At 39.0% G+C, this 14,348-nt stretch overlaps 1 protein-coding gene and 1 pseudogene across 20 annotated transcripts in view; one reads left to right on the forward strand and one right to left on the reverse strand.

The window, feature by feature from the left end:
- Positions 1-14,348, reverse strand: part of NPAS3 (neuronal PAS domain protein 3) — an 850,867-nt gene that overhangs the window by 253,058 nt on the left and 583,461 nt on the right. The window lies entirely within an intron of this gene.
- Positions 6,706-7,289, forward strand: LOC308497739 (large ribosomal subunit protein eL19-like; annotated as a pseudogene). The gene has a single exon. The product of its transcript is annotated as a large ribosomal subunit protein eL19-like (transcript).

The following is a 14,348-nucleotide window of genomic DNA, read 5'->3' on the forward strand; positions in this document are numbered from 1 at the left end:
CCATGCTTACCAGTGACAAACAGCATTTATTAAGGCAGTCTCTGTTTTGGACCATGGGAGAAGGACCTCACATTGAATAACCCAGTTCAACTCTCAGTTCCTAACTGATGGATACACTATCACCATCCATGTTTGAGATGAGGCAACTGAGATCATACAGCTAGTAGGTGGTAAATTTTGGACTATATTTTTTCATGGCAAAAATTCTTAGCTTTTTGGTATCAAATAGCTACCATTTCCTCCCCTATAGATCTGAGCTCCCTGGGGCAGAAGGCAGAGAGGTAGTGCTCAGGATGATGTCCAGAGCAGAGGTGGGATGAGGAGATGGTTGTTGTCACTTCTGATTGTGACCTCTGCCAACCAAGAGACTGTGGCAGGACTTGACAGTGTGCTAGGACAGTGTAGACCATACCTAATCATAATCTACTGGGTACATCTCATTCCACAGGTGCAATGGTTTACATAGGTTGATTCTTAGACAACTCTTCCCCCTTTTAATCCAAATAATATACATGCAGTTAAAATATATATATATATATATATATATATATATATATATATATATATTTTATATATTGTCTATTGTGGTAAATAGACAGAAAAGCAATTCTAGTATGCCCCAAAAGTGTTGGAATTAGACATCTAACAGTCCCGGAAAAATCAGTTGCATTTGATACGCATTCAGGCTAAAATGTAATTAACTGATATAAAACTCTTCCAGCGTTTGAAGTAAGAATGGATAAAGTTCCAGGTATTGAAGCAATGAAGACAGTAATAGTAACATATTTTTATTAGTAAGTTTCTATGAAGCATACTAATATAGTAACGGTGTTTATACTAATTCTGTATTTTTTCCACTCTTCCCTCTTCAAATATTAATATAATGGGAAGCAAATGAAAGTAGGCATGGGCTAGAGAGACAACTGTCTCTAAGCTCCCTTAAACTCATTTTGTGTCCAAATGAGAACTGGGGTGGTGACAGCACAGGAAGAGATGAAGGAAGGAGGGAACCAACACTTACTGAGGTCCTGTCTTCGTCAGCAGCATGCTTTACCTCAGTAACTACTTCCTTTACCTCAGTAACTACTTCCTATAAGCACAAAGCACTGGCCTGCTCATTCATCAGTGTGGGGACAGGAGGCCATGTCTGGGGGTGGTGAGGAAAGAAAAGAGAAAATGCCTGACGTTGAAGTCTTTCATCCACTTGACAATTTTGCCTGAGTCCCTTTCTGATTACCTTCAAATAACCCCTGTACTCCGAGGTATGTGAGAGTCTTCAAGGCTGCTGGCTGCCTTGTGCTAGCAGGCAGAGGTCACGGCATCTTGGGGAGTGTCTCCTGCTCTCTACAGGGTGTGTGTGTGTGTGTGTGTGTGTGTGTGTGTGTGTGTGTGTACCACCCAGTTCTTTTTACACATGGGGCAACCGATCAACTCAATATTTTTAAGTCAAATCCCTATAAATGGGACCCATCCACATTGAATTTTAGAATCCTAAGTTAATTTTCCTTTTTATTCAGCACTGTGTAGATCTGAAATAAATTCAATTCTGGGGTTTGCTACTTTACTGAAAAAAGAAATTACAGAGGGTTCAAAGGGGAGCTTAAAAACGATTAGATAATTGAAACACAAGACTTTTAAGGAATGGTTAAATAGACTTGACTATTCAGACTGGAGGAGCCCGGGTTGTGATGTGAGCACATGCGAGATGCCTCCACAGAGGCTGGCAGCCAGTCTTTCTGTTTCGTGAAGGGAAAATGCAGTGTGCAGAATCTGGGTGAGAAAGGAAAGGTTTCCTGACAGTGGAGACTACTAAGAACAGAAATGGGTGATTGAGGAAACATGGGTGGCCACCTGATTTCACATTCTGGAAGGCCAGGTATACACTGCTGAGAAGGATGGCTTAAGAATAACCCTGCCTGGACGTAGACAGAGAAAGAGACAGATGAGAGAGAGAGAGAGAGAGAGAGAGAGAGAGAGAGAGAGAGAGAGAGAGAGAGAGACACTAAATGATACCTCACTTTGTGATTTTATGTTGCAGTCTAAGGTTGTAAGGAGAAAGCCATGAAGAGTTACTGGAATTTGAAAACTAGAGTTTGAAGCCAAGTGTGCATATACCTGCATACTAACTTCATCATGACACCAAGCACACTTCTTCAGACAAACATGGTCAGGGTGAAAGTCAAATGGGCGGCTGGCACAAAGGGCACTTCTGTGAGGGGCTCTAACCTGCCTCAGGAAGATATTTATAGTGCTATTATAAAACAAAAGAAATTAATCTGCAGAGGCAAAAAGCTCAACCAATTCACTCCAGCGAGTGGGCAGATATACAGATCCCCACAGGCATTCATTTGGCCGGCAATTGGAAACTACTGCAAATCTGACCCGAATCCAAGAAGCAACTCAGGAAGATTCTCAGTCACTCCCACGAGGCATTGGAGGGTGTTATACACCAAGCAAGAGAAAGCTCCTGGTGTTTGTATAGAGGGCCCTTTTGTTAAAGGAATTTCCCCAGGTACCACGGGCTCATTCTCATGTCATCCTTGAGGTGTTTATGCTTCCCAGGGATACTGAGCCACTGAGAGTTTCTCGCCCTGTGTGAGGGGGTGAGCCATGTTCACAATCAAGTGTTCTGTGTGTGAAGCTGAGAAATGTGTAACCTGTGGGCAATGATCAGTGATGGTTCAGATATCTTAATTATTCAACTATTTAAGAACCAGGTCTCTATCCAACCCCAGCCTGTCACAGCATCAATTGCTCTTGCCAATATTACAGCTTTGAGCAGCATTTACTCTATTGGTGAACACAGCGTGTGGTAAAATGATTTAGCATCATGAATAAACACATATGCTTGCTTGGGTCCAAATTTTAGAAGTAACAAACCCATTTTCTGGCCCGTGATTTAATGGACTAGAAACAGACTAAAAGGTACATAATTTACTATGCATGACCAAATAACTCCTTTTGCAGCAAGTGAACTTTTTGATATCAAGTGCTGCACTTAAGAGCTTCCGGTTACAGATTGCTCATCCCTACTGCTAACTTGTGCATATACATGCATGCATGCACACATGTACACACACACACGTGTACACACACGCACACACATGCACACTTCTAAACATACCCCAACAGTATTTCTTTGATGCCTTGAAACATAACCGGGTATAGAACTGGTTGATAATGGAAGCCCAATACCATAAAGTGAAAAAGGAAACCTAACTAAGATAAAAAACAAAAAGAAACACATTAAAGAAGAGGTTAATAAAGAGATGCTACTCTAGGCAGCAACAAAAAGAAGTGCCACTCGATCAACCCTCTTCAAAAAAGCCCTGCAACTTCTACCCTGGTGTCCTTAGCTTACAAGTGTGTCCTCTACCCTGCCTGCTTTCCCCAATAGACACACATGTCGTTTCACTTTTAGTCTTGTTCCCATTTTATGTTTACATTTTATTTTCTCATTCCCTTTCCTGAATCCCCCTGCTTCTAGTTTCCAGCTCGGTGTTGACAGAAACCTTTACTAGAATCAGAGAGGTTTGAAGAGACCCCATTTTCCTCCCTTCTTTTGTAATGTCCATTTGTTCCCCCCTCTTCCCAGAAAATAGATAAGTTTACCTAGAAAATAAAAAGCTAATACAACCTTTTGCTCATCAACAAAAGTATGTCTTGTAGCCAGGAATAAGTTAATAAAACAGGGAAAAGGCTTAGCGGCTTAAAATAGTCTCCTTGGGGTTCCGAAGGAACAATGTTGTTTTTTCTTCCCAGCGTGCAAGGATTTAATTAAGTGATAACAGTCACCTTGGGGTGGCTGCACAAGGCAATAATATCTAGGTGAAGAAAAATGCTGAAGAGAGTTGAGTACACTCAATTTATCTTCAGAGAAGGCAATAAATGAACAAAGCATAGGTATTGGGCTGATTGTTTTGCAATGTTTCCATTACTGACAAGCATCAAAAAAAAAAAAAAAAAGGACAGATTTGGTATTTTCAGATTCTGAAATGTATTAAATACAGAGAAAGGAAATGAAAAAATTGCTGTGAGGTCACATCCTCACATTTCAATTACAAACAGTTTGGTAATTATTCACACTAAACACAGAACAAGGGATTTTCCTGTTGACACAAAAGGAGGGGAACACAGCTGAGTTGTGTGTTTACAAGCAAACATACAAAACTTGGGCATTTCTATTCTGCCTAAAAGAAGGAAAGAAACAGGAGAGAGATGAGGGCAGAGAGAGGCTGCATTGGAGGTCAGTCTCAGAAAAAACGGGCTTTTTCTGTCCTAAGGTCAAATGTTGGGGACTCTTTCTGAAGTTTAGGGGAACTGCTCTGTGAAGTATTATGACCAGGCCTGAAAAACATGCTACAACACAAACAGCCAAAGACAAACCCTAGGAAAATGACATTATCAGCATTTGCAATATTAATAAATTACAGTGAGGTTAGAATAAAATCATTGGAACGTCAGGCCCACAGAGAATGTTCACAGACGCCCACAATGTTTCAGCTCAGAGAGGAGGCTGAGACAAGGTTTGAATGAAATGCATGGGAATACTTGGCTGATACACCCAACAGATTCCTTTCACGTCTTTCTTACTACGCGGTGTGGGAGTGTGGGGACTGGCAAAAATATAGGAAGCTTTCATTTTTCTTGAAACAAGAATAACTGCAACACAAACCCTCTGCTGCCCTGCTCTGGTCTCTCATCGATGGATCTCAAAGCACCCTGCAAAATTAATTCATTCTCACATTGCCCCTACTTGATTCAAGGAAAATGAGGCGCTGAGGGTAAATGGAACTAAGGCCATTGCACCAATTTGCCTCAGTTTTGATCCCTAATTCCCATGCTCCTTGCCTACTTAACTGCCTTCATGGAGAGTATACTACCTCCCTCTCAAGAGTTCACGTTTGTTTCTCTCCAACTTCTGTGGTGATCAAAAAAAGCCTGCCCTCAATCTCTGCCCTTCACTGCTCCAGATACGGCTCCAGACATACTCTTCCTTAAGTGAAAAGTGGACCCCACAGAGCAGCAGGGTTGGGACCATTGTTTCAAGCTAGGTCGACCACTGCATAGAGTGTCTTTGGGATTCTGCAGGAGGAAGCCAGCAGGGGACAGAGAAAGGTTTCTTTACCTACACAATCTCTTCCCTCACCGGCTTCTCACTCGCTCCCTCAGTCTCTCATTCTTCTCCTCTCTGTGGGATACACAAAGAAGAGTCAGCTAGATCATGCTTGAGAGGTTGCCTGCATAAGGAAAACAGTAAACAACTCAAGATCAAATAAAAGAAAGATAAAATCACAAATGCTTTTGGTCACAGAAAGTCTATATCATCTTATGTGAATCGCTAACAGGTTTTTAAATTACAGAATATTCGGGTGGGGAAGGCTCGATGAGTTTTTCAAGAAAAAAATATAATTTCTCGCAATTATTATGGATAATAGAGCTAAACTGTCTTAAGATTGCATTACAAGGGAATAATTTTGCAACTGATATTTCCCAAGTTACTAAAAGAAGCAGAAAAACTGTCTTATTTTATACAAATTTCCCGGTAAGTAATAATCAGAGGCAGTATTTAGGAGAAATGAAATTCCAGTCTCCTAGGTTTCCCCATCTTTTCCCAATATTTGTCAGTGCTTTCTAATAATAAAAATAAAGATAATTCTCATAGGTCCTGTGTCAAGGTTTAGGTGACAAGTCCCTCTGTGATTGCAGATTTTAATACTAGATGACTTGGGGTTTCCTGTTGACAGCTGTCCAAGACTGGCTACTGTAAGAGCCAAACTGTGAAGGAATTATCCCCTCTTCTGTTCCAAAGAGATGTGTAAAATGCTGAATACACGGCTGTCGGAGCTTTACCATGTTTTGGTTTGGGCACTCCTGGGCTAACAGCACAAACAGAGCACACCTGACTCTAATCATACACCTCTGGGCAGAGTGAGATTCTTGCAAGCCTTTGGGTTTTACATTATTTGTTTTTTGGTGTTATTGTGTGTGTGGCCTGTCACCATTGGGTCCTTCTGGACATTGGGGGCTAACAAGCCTCCCATGGGCCTAATATCCAGAGTCCTTAAGAAAGGACTGAAAGGGATAAGGACAACCGGTTAGCACCCTGACATGACATAAATATAGAACATGAGAGTTTCTTCTTCGATTGTCCAAAACAACTCAAAAGAAACGAATTTCCTGGAGTTTGACTGAAATCTGGTCTTCATGGGCTTATGGCCCATGCCACCACATCCTGACATTTGGTCATTGAGCAAGGAAGCTTAAAATTTTGTTAAGAGTTAACAGCTGTGTTAACCACCTGGCTGAGGCTAACTGGCCATCTCAATACTCCTGGTGCTAACTCAGACCCTCAAGGCTACGATTCCTTAAGCGCTTGTGCCCTTGTCCCTCTTCTCTGGTGGCACCGCTCCAGTGTCCCCTGGGCATGGAAGTATTGATTCACACTCATGAGATCACCACTCTCCCTGTCCAATGTCAACTGGTTTAACAGTGGAGTTCTGGGGATTGGGGATAATTGGCTGAGAAGTTAGTGAATTAATTAATTACTCCATCTGACTGCCCATAAGATGTGATCAGGGTTGGGTCAGGTTTATCTCTCTCAACTACATCATTATTATCGCCCACGGTGGTTGTCCCTTCGTGGATGTGAGACTTTAAAAATATGGCTGGTGGTTCTTTCCTTTCCCTGCTGCGGCCGCAGCCATGAGTATGCTCAGGCTTCAGAAGAGGCTGGCCTCCAGTGTCCTCCGCTGTGGCAAAAAGAAGGTCTGGTTGGACCCCAATGGAACCAATGAAATCGCCAATGCCAACTCCCGCCAGCAGATTCGGAAGCTGACCAAAGATGGGCTGATCATCCGGAAGCCTGTGACTGTCCATTCCCGAGCTCGATGCCGAAAAAACACTTTGGCCCGTAGGAAGGGCAGGCATATGGGCATAGGTAAGCGAAAGGGTACTGCCAATGCTCGAATGCCTGAGAAGGTAACCCGGATGAGAAGGATGAGAATTCTTTGCCGACTGCTCAGAAGATACCGTGAATCTAAGAAGATTGACCACCACATGTATCACCTGTACCTGAAAGTGAAGGGTAACGTGTTCAAAAACAAGCGGATTCTCATGGAACACATCCACAAGCTGAAGGCAGACAAGGCTCGCAAGAAGCTTCTTGCTGACCAGGCTGAGGCCCGTAGGTCTAAGACCAAGGAAGCACGCAAGCCCGGTGAAGAGCGACTCCAGGCTAAGAAGGAGTCATCAAAACTCTGTCCAAGGAAGAAGAGACCAAGAAATAAAGCTCCATCTCTTTTACCTGTACATAGTGACCTGTACTTAAACTCAGCTTTTCTAGCCACTGTCCAGCATATGGATCGATCATTCAATAAAATAGCTTTCATCTGCCTAAAAAAAAAAAAAAAACACAACAATATGACTGGTGATCTCAATGGCACATAGATTTAGTATTCGAAGAGGTTTAAATACAAGGAAATTAAAATTCCAATTAGTGTCCATTAATCTATGAACTAGTCATGTCCTTAAACAACTGGCCAATTACAAGTTTATGGCTGCTTCGAAACCTCTATTTACCACTTTACTATTAACAGTAACACACCCTAGGAGCTTCTGTCTGTTTGAGCATGTCAAAGTAAAACACTGATTTGTTTAAGTTTTATCCTCAAAAGTGAATTGGTTGGCACATTCTAATGTGCCCTAAATTAGGGCCGCTGCCATCAGTTAAACATACAAACGGTTAAACAAAGAATGGAACTATTAAAGTAGGCACAATCTACTCATTTACTGATCTTAAGCAAGCAGGAGAAATACATTTCATTTATTTTAGCCACAGAAGGTTAAATTTTCCTTCCAGAGGTACAGATACACTGTCTGTGTGGAGCGGGAAGATATGCACCATCATATTTACTCACTATTCCTGTCATATATATTAATTTCCAATTCATGCTCATTATAACCATGTGAAATAGTTCTAGGGCTTTTGTTGTTTTTCATAATACAGCCGTACCACTGATGTATGAAAATAGCTCAGGAAAAAAACAGACTGGTAATTGGATAGACAGTCAGAGAAACGTACACCAATTTCTTTTTCAAACAGAAGGGGTAACTGAATTTTCCAGACATTGTGTGAGCTACACATACCCAATATCTCAGCCAAACCTTTGCCTCTATCTTTCAGTTGGAATTCTAATCCACCGTATCATTGTATTGGCAAAAAAAAAAAAAAAAAAAAGAAAAAAAAAAGGAAAAAAAAGAAAAAAAAAAAGAAAAAATTGGCTACATCTTTTATTAAGAAATGTTATCTTTACCAAATGTGAATGTAGAATTTTAAAAGTGTAACAGCAGGAGCCCCAAAGTGAAAAACAGCACATAAAATGACAGTGAGAACCCGTTTCCAAATAGACAACATCCAAAGCTTGCATTATAGTCTCAGTTTTATCCTTGGTGATTAGCCTTGAATCTCCCATTAGTGCTGATGGGAGCTGCATGGCTAAAGCCCATGCATCAAGTTGAGGAAACACTCCTCAGTATTAGTTCTGACTCCAGTGTTATAACACAAATCATGATAATATTTCTACATCTCTGCATTTCATTGGGAAAAAATACAATCTAGCACTCTACACACTCGTAAATTATGACTCTATTCCTCTACTGTTTATGATTATTACCCTATTCCATATAGAACAATAAAGATATTTTAATAACATTTTAAATAAAAGTTTTTAAAAAATAACTGCGATTGTGTTGAGCCTATCAATGAAGATTTTAAAAAATTAAAATAGGCATTGAATAGTATTGTAACCTCAATAGGGATATAGCATTATACCCACTGTACATATTTATAAACTAAATATCTTTCTATGTATCTTAAGGTTGCACTATTACCATGGAACAGGGGCAGGAGGCAGAAGTGGAGACCCTTAGTCTCTCTCACCTCTAATTACAAATTCTTAGTGGCAGAATTTGTGGGGTGGGGGTGAGCTCCAATGCTTTACGAATTTGCATAATGAGGCCAAGGTCAGGAACCTGAGGCCTCAGGTGAGCAGTTTCACTCTTTTCTGTGGCCAAAGAGAGCACTCCTAACCCTGACAACTGGCCTGTAAACATATAATCTCGAAGTCACAGAGGGACAGGGCAGGAGAGTGTGGGTGGATCAGCACAAACCTACCGACACTGATAGAAAAATAACTCCAAACTCTATGCCCTAAACATGCAGACTTTGGGGAATGAAAGACAGCAGGTTTATTATTAATAGAACTAATGGTAAGTACAAACATTTAACTGGGTTCCAAGGACTTTTCAGTAATGGCAAAATGTACTCTTTTAAATGATAAGGTCTTCATTATAGAAAATGTAGAGCAGGCAAATAAGCAAAAATAAAGAAATACAAATCACCCACAACCCAGAGATACAGTCTATCAATGTTCTGGTGGACATCTTAATTGGTTAACTCACTAAGTATTTATTAAGCAACTACTATGTTGCTTAACTGACCCAGGGACTATGTACTGAAGACAGCTACGAACTAGACAATAACCTGTTTTCTTTGCACAAAGTTTAGTCTATATATGTACATGTAAAAAAGACACTCCATATTATTCTAATCTACCAACTATTATAGAAGTTATTCAATGAAATGGTTTGCCAGATTTGCATCTGCTCTGTGCCTCTTCTAACAGCAGTCACACTCAAGTGTCCTTTTTACTGCTTCTTACAACACTAAACTTCCTACTAGTCTTCAGTCAAATAAAATTTGAGCCCATCTAGAAAGACATATCCCTAAGAATACTACTCTAGAATGATAGTGAAAAGAGAGATGTCAAAAGTATGGTGAGGTCCTCATCCAGATTTCTTTGAGTAAATGTGTACGTACTGCTTTTCATGATCGTACGCATATACACTGTATTTGGCTTTGCTTATTGTATCGAAAAGGCTTAAATGGCATCTCTCTATGCGGACAGACCATATAGAGGAAGAATGTTTTGCTCTGATTTCATTTTAATCCTTTTCAAAATCTCTGATCCTCTGAGAATAAGAGCAAGTTCTATTGCTTCTACTTCGTGCAAATATATTCGCCTTAGCATTCTGTCCCATAGCCCTGAAAAAGCCACAGTAATTATCCTGGAAAGGAGACTTTCCCAGAGCTAAGGGGGCTCTGCCCAATGGCAGCAGCTATGGCAAATTCCCCCCACCCCCCAGTGTGCCCCTAGGAGTGCCTGCTTAGAGTGTGTTACGGAGCTCACATTCGGGCACAAGTTGTTATACAGTGTGTACTATGTGGTCATGGTGGAAACTCCACACAACTTTTATTTCCTTGTTTATTTCAGAAAGAAAGACAAATTTACTGAGGTTCCTCAGTTAGGAGAGATTAAATCACCACATGGAGGTTTGTAAAGAAGGAACTTACAGAACATTCCAACTATACATGTACAGGAGGCAGCCAACACTTTCTCATTATATACCATTGTGGACTTTGTACCTGAAGACGGATAGGTAAGCCATGGTTTGGAAATACTTGTCCACTCAAAACTGTATTCTAGTCACACTCCTGACTTTTTCACGTGTTTCTGTAATACCCAGTCCTAGTGATTGTGTTATTAAAGGGATTTGGCCACAAAAGCCTAACTCCCAATATAAAGAAATAGACTGTTTATCATTTTCAGGATGGGATCCAGGACAGTACACAAATTGGGTCCATCCTGGAGTTAGTGTTAACTGTTTCTTTAGAGGTCACTTTGGCTGATCTCCCAGCAGGCCATGATTTGTATATAGAAAAAATACTGATATAAGGAGTATTTTCTACTGCTCTATGAAACAGTAAGTACCACACACAGCAGAAATTTGCAAGTGTTCCTATTAATTTGGTTATGCTGGCCAATAATAGTTAACAGGCAGGCCACAAATTCTCCCTGTAGATTTTATATTAGATTATGACACTGAATAAAATGAAATAAACAAATGCTCTTGTCATGGTATCTAGCTGACTGAATAAAATGAGAAAAAGACTTGATAATATTTTTAAGGTAAAGAGTATTATTGTTTAAAAGTAATATATAATATTACATGGGGGCAGAACACCATGTAAAATTTATTTAAGAACAAAGAGATTGTCTCTTTAATTCCTGGGTAAGTATTGGCTAAAGCAGACATATTTATGAGAAAAATGGGAACCAATCATTTTTACACTCTTACTGGTAAAATTTTAGATTTATACACACACACACACACACACACACAAATATACACACGTATTTTATACATATATACATATAGTTCTGTAATTTGCTTTTGAATCTAACGATAGGTCTTGGATATCTTTTCATATCAGCACATATAGGATTATCACTTTTTTTCTGAAAAGAATAGCATACCATAATGCATTTAACCATTCCCCTCTTTGAGGATGGTTTTAAAATGAGAGGCAATACTGCAATGGATTCGCTTTAAGAGTTTTGTCATGTGATACTCTTAAAAATGCAAGTACTTAATCAATTTTAAAATACAAACGTGATTATGTTACTTTAATATCTTCAAATAAAAAATCTGAGAGTGTGTGTTACACACTTTAGCATCAACACTTAAGTTGTGCCTTGTACATTTGCATTGGCTATACATGCAAAGGATTATTAGGTTAGTTAGAATGAGGTAAATTCCCTAATTCTTATGAAGTTCTACTTTGCAAATACTATAGGATGACTTGCATTTTAAAGTATATTTGCACATTTACATATTTCTCTATATGGTTGCCTTTGGTTGTCTGTACAGATTATTTTTGTTGATATTAAATGGAAGTCATAGGCCTGAAACATGCTGTCGTTATGTGGAGTAAATTGATATAACCTACTATTGGCTATATTCTGTGTATGCTTCTTTATTTTGGGACCTTCTATATAGGAGAAAATACATCTACATTGATTAGCTACAAAAAATATTTTATTATTAAGGATGTATACATGAAAATCCTGTTCTTCAACAACTTTTATGTGAAAGTTGGGAATAAACTTGGCAGACCAGTGCCGAAAAAAAAAAAAAAAAAAAAAAGATGCTGCCAAATTGCCCTTTTTTTGTGTGCCAATTGTTTACAAGAAGGTTTTAGAATTACGTATGCAGTCTCATCAATAGTAAGCTGATGTCTCATTGATAGTAAATTGATATCACTTTCCCCACATTCTTATTAGTATTTGATATTATCAATATTTTCCTTCTTGGCCAATTTGATAGGCAAAACTTTTTAGCATTTTCATATATCATTTGGTCGTCTGTACTTATTTGGTGACATTCTCATGCATCTCTATCAACCGTGTTCTTGTGGCACATTGGTCTTCTTCACGAATTGTTGGATCTCTTTATATAGTTTGGATATTGATCCTTTGTTTCACGAGTTGTAAGCATTCTTTATCAGCCTGTAATCTGTCTTTTAACTTTGTTTATGGTATCTTTCATTGTACATAATTTAATTTTTTTAAGGAATCGCCTCTGTGAGTCTTTTTTCACTGCTGGCTTTCCTGCCTTAGGAAACCTTTCTCTACCATAAGAAAATAAAAATGTTCTCCTCTATTTGTTTTGAATGTTTACAGGTATGATTGTTATCCTTCGTTCTTTCACTCAAATTAAAGAATGAAGGAATGCTGTTTAATGTATTTCTGAGATTCTGCATGAAAACATATCCTTTGTAAAATTTGATTTTTTAAAGTCTACTTTAAAGTGTAAGCATGCTTTTCTAGGACTATGGACAAACAAAATTTGGAAGCCAACATAGAAAGGGGAAGGCTCCTTCTTCTTTTTATGAAGCAGCATACATAGATCTTAGTTCACTACTCTGTTTTTTAGGAAGAAAGAGTTTGCTACATACAGCAAAAGCATGTTTCAAAAGGAAGGGAGAAAAATATCTACTTTTTATTTATCATTCTCAGGGCTGTCAATAGTAGGGACTAGAAGCCCACATGCAATTACTTTATTTACCTTCGATTTCTGGTTACTATGCAGTTGCATAGAAAGAGACAACCTCCCGAGTCAGAGAGGTTTCAATCCCTGGGCTCAGACACTTGAACCCTATGAGTTTGGGAAAGTCATTTCTTTTCTCTGATTTGGTTTTTAATTCGCATTTTTTTAATAGAATACAGCTAATGTCTTTTCTCACAGGATTAAGTGAAGTGACATCGGTCACCCAGCACAGTCTGCCCCATTTCAAGAATATGCTGTATCTCCTATTCACCGACGCTCCCTCAACTCCTATCACAGCTCTCAGAGGACCTGATAAAGGTTGGACATTTTCCCAGAAGACAAAGAATATTCAGCTTGCAGTTAATAGTAAAGGTTGGCTACAGCTGGGACTGAGGTTAGAGAGAGACCAAAGCAAGAAGAAACTGAAAATGGGCCAGAGGTTTTCTTGAAAAAGAACTGAACTTTTTAAAAGATCAAAAGATCAGAAATTCAATAATGGAGTTGATTTATTCTACAATGATGTTCTTTTCTATTAGTCCTTTTAGCCTGGAATTATGGTCTGACTCAGCTGAAATTTTACTCATGATTTGTATTGGCCATAGCTGAATCTCTAAATGGGCCTGCATTAACAAAGACCATTGAAAACTGGATACAGAGCTGAGATTTTCCAACATTTGCAAAGATAAATTAAGACTGATAACACAACAAACAGCCCAATGAAAACAGGCAAAGGAACTGAGCAGCCAATACTTCACCCAAGAGGATATACACATGGCAAATAAACAAATAAACACATAAGCAAATAAACAAATAAACACATAAGCAAATAAACAAATAAACAACAAGCCATTAGTAAGCCACTAGCCATTAGCAAGATGCAAAGTAAAACCAGGATGAGATATCATTATACACCTCCTAGAAGTGGCTACAAAAATACTGACAATCTCAAGTGGTGACAAAGATGCAGAACAATACTGTTGGTGGAAATGCAAAAAAAATGGTATACCCACTCCGGGAAACAGTAGGGCAGTTTCTTAGAAAGTTAAATACACACTTACAGTATGACCCTGAAATCCGACTCCTAAGTATTTACCCTAGAGAAATGAGAACGTATGTTCATACAAAAATCTGTCCATGAATGTTTATAGCAACTCTACTCATCATTGCCAAAAAATAGAATCAACCCAAATGTCTTTCAGTGAGTGGATGGATAAATACAGCTATACAATGGAATACTCCTCAGTAACAAAAATGAATTACTGATATGAATATTAAGTGCATTATGCTGAGTGAAAGAAACTGATGTCCAAAGATTATAGACTATATGATTCCATTTATATGACATTCTCATAAAGACAAAAATACACTGAAGGAGAACAAATTAGGGGCTGCCAGGG

This window comes from Rhinolophus hipposideros (genome assembly GCF_964194185.1).
Source record: "Rhinolophus hipposideros genome assembly, chromosome: 5".
In the NCBI taxonomy this organism is placed as follows: Eukaryota; Metazoa; Chordata; class Mammalia; order Chiroptera; family Rhinolophidae; genus Rhinolophus; species Rhinolophus hipposideros.